The sequence below is a fragment of the Podarcis raffonei genome, chromosome 7 (assembly GCF_027172205.1).
Source record: "Podarcis raffonei isolate rPodRaf1 chromosome 7, rPodRaf1.pri, whole genome shotgun sequence".
In the NCBI taxonomy this organism is placed as follows: Eukaryota; Metazoa; Chordata; class Lepidosauria; order Squamata; family Lacertidae; genus Podarcis; species Podarcis raffonei.
Genome location: NC_070608.1, coordinates 8,294,843 through 8,297,872, shown reverse-complemented (window position 1 = coordinate 8,297,872; position 3,030 = coordinate 8,294,843). Strand labels below are relative to the sequence as shown.

At 40.2% G+C, this 3,030-nt stretch overlaps 1 pseudogene; it reads left to right on the top strand.

Moving 5' to 3' along the window:
* The first annotated feature begins 478 nt into the window (after positions 1 to 478).
* On the top strand, positions 479 to 597 carry LOC128418120 (uncharacterized; annotated as a pseudogene).
* The last annotated feature ends 2,433 nt before the right edge of the window (positions 598 to 3,030 follow it).

Here is a 3,030-nt window from a genome sequence, read left to right as displayed (position 1 = left end):
CATTCTTAACCTGAAATTGTTCTTAACCTGAGGTACCACTTTAGCTAATGGGGCCTCCCGCTGCCGCCACACGATTTCTGTTCTCATTCTGAAGCAAAGTTCTTAACCCGAGGTACTATTTCTGGGTTAGCGGAGTCTGTAATCTGAATCGTCTGTAACCTGAAGCATCTGTAACCTGAGGTACCACTGTATTTATTCATTTTCTATATTTTTCTTTATTGCAAAACAGTTTACATAAAACAGCACAAACAAAAAAGAAAGAATGGTACGTCAATAACAACTGCACATACACTAACAACAAATATTCTAACTTCACACACACTTTTGACTTCTGATTCACCTTATTGTGCTTTCTACACATTCTTAGCCTATATGCACTTCCTGTTATACCTATTGCTTATCACGAATAAATTTTTAAGTTTCTAGCATTCTTAATATTCAAGATTAAATCTAAACCTGTCAGGAGATCTGCAATATTGTCTATGGCCATACTACCCTGGAGACGCCCAATCTTATCTGATCTCAGAAGCTAAGCAGAGTCAGGCCTGGTTAGTATTTGGATGGGAGACCGCCTGGGAATACGGGGTGCTGTAGGCTATGTCACTTCTTGAGTATTTAAATATGCCTGCCTCTACCTCCACATGCAGTTCCTCATTCGACCTCCACTGGTAATTTCACTGATTGTAAGAGGAGAGTTTCTTTTGTGTGTGAATTGTAGAATGTTTTACTGATGTTTTCACAGGAATGGGCTGTTTTATTGTGTTTTAAAATTTGAATTGAATGTGCTTTGTATTTGATATGTGCTGCTTTATACTTTACATTGCCTTGTGACAACTGGCATAGCGTGATGATGGTTAATAATAATAATAATATAGTAAAAAGCTGTTATTCCAAATCCAGCTATAATTGTTATCAACAAGCTAATTAGAAGGGACTCACAGACTTCTTCAAAAACCTTACTGTGACAGAAATTGTTCTTCAGAAAAAAACAAAAAAACAAAAATACTCTGGTTTAGATATTATAATTCTGCCAAATGTCACATCACTCTGTCCCCGCCCCCCTTTCATTTACACATCTTTTAACTATAGCAGCAGGAAAACGGTTCTTTAATTGGCATTTCTTTCACTGTCAGTCACAGAAACCAAATGACGGAGAAAAACATCAATTAGATGCTGGTTGTGGCAAGTGAGCATGATGCACCTTCTGAAATGGAATGCTTAATACTAAAAAGAACCCAGCTGTCTAGGAAAACAGCAAGTATTTCTTCAAGCTTTCTCAAAGGGAATGATGGAGAAGCTGGTGGGAAAGACAGCCTGGTGAGAAGCACAATTAGGCTTCTGAGAATTTCATAGTATTGTAGAATTATACGGTTGGAAGGGACCCCAAGGGCCATCTAGTCCAACCCCTTGCAAGCAGGAATCAGTGCTGAAGGATCCCTTGATTGATAACCATTCAAATTCTGTTTAGAAAACTCTACTGAAGGAGAGTCCGCCACATTCCAAGGGAGTCGATTCCGCTGTCAAACAGCTCTTACTTTAAGAATGTTCTTCCTAATGTGTAATTGGAATCCGTATTCTTGTAATTTTCTTGTTCCATCTTCCATGTGACAGCGCTTCAGATATTTGAAGATGGCTATAGCATGCCTGCAAATTTCACCCACTTCTACCAAATGAAAAAAAAAAATTACAGCCATTTCCTAGTTTCCCGGGAATAGAGGCAGAGAAGCAAAGTGGACTTGGATGGTCCTATTCTAAACTCCATTCAGGAGGACTGCTGTTGGTTGAGCCATCTCAAGCTTGTCACAGGAAACAAGGCTTTAAAACAAAGTTTCACTCATAGTACTCTTTTTGCCCTTGTAAAACTGCTGGGTTTTTAGACCATGAGCAGAACAGATTTGGGGTAGGGCTAAGTCTTCCCTTGCCCTGCCCCTAAAACACCCCTTTTTGAGGGGTTTATGTCAATACAATTTCTGCTGGCTGAAGTCCTGCCACCTGACCCCTGGCTAAGCCAATGTAAGCTCAGTCAGACAGAGGGAGTTAAGCCAGTGTATCTGATGCAGGTGTTAAGGCAGCATAGCCCTGACTCAGCCAGGACAGCCCATTATCCACTTATTCCAAACTGAGTCAAACTTGGGTTTGAATTGCATTATACATTATTATCTGCTTGTTAGGATAGGAGGTGAAATTCAGCTAATTTCATGCTGGAGTTTGCAAAGATTGAATTTGTGGGGGCACCCGTACCTCATATTTCTGCAGGCTTCTAGGAAGTGCCTAATCCAGACAACTCTTTCCACCAAGCCATCAACTTTATTAGGTAAGGTACTTGAAGTTTTACATTGATATACCCTGGTGTATTCCAACTGCCTGGGTGTCTGTTATTGCCTGAGCTGACTCTCTAGAGTCTGTCCTGAAATTCTGTCTCGATTCAAGCTGAGGTTAGCTTGGCAGCACATGCTCTTGGGTTATCAGCTGTGAATTAATGAATTCTCCACCAAGGAACTAGGAATTAATTGGATTTCTCAAATGACTTCAGTTCACCCTCACCATCATGCAGGCATTCACATTTCTTAGTTTTAAAACGATGCACTTAGCGCTGCAAATATTCACCATTCACCAGGTAGGCACTTGTTAGTTTGATTGACATATTTGATAAACTTTCTTCCACCCTTGAGCTTTTACTGTGGGGGAAAAAAAGTTTCTCATTGAAAATGAATGAGCTGCCATCAACAAGAGACCTCTGAGAATTGTGTTGTCCTCCGTTGATTCTTCCATCTTTCTCCCCGCCCCAAGAAATCACCTCTGGATTCAACGAGCCATTGTTGTTCACTAATGTACCACACTCCAATATTTTATGGCTCTCTCCACTCTTGTGAAACCAGAGTAATCTGTGTCCTGTGGTCTTATAAAATGTTTGTGGTTCTGATATTCTGTGCTGTTTATAAAGTGCTTTATCTCTGACGCAAGTACCATACAGTAAGCACAGTTTTGCCATGCTTTCCTACAAATAAGGATGTGCTGTCTTAATTAAAC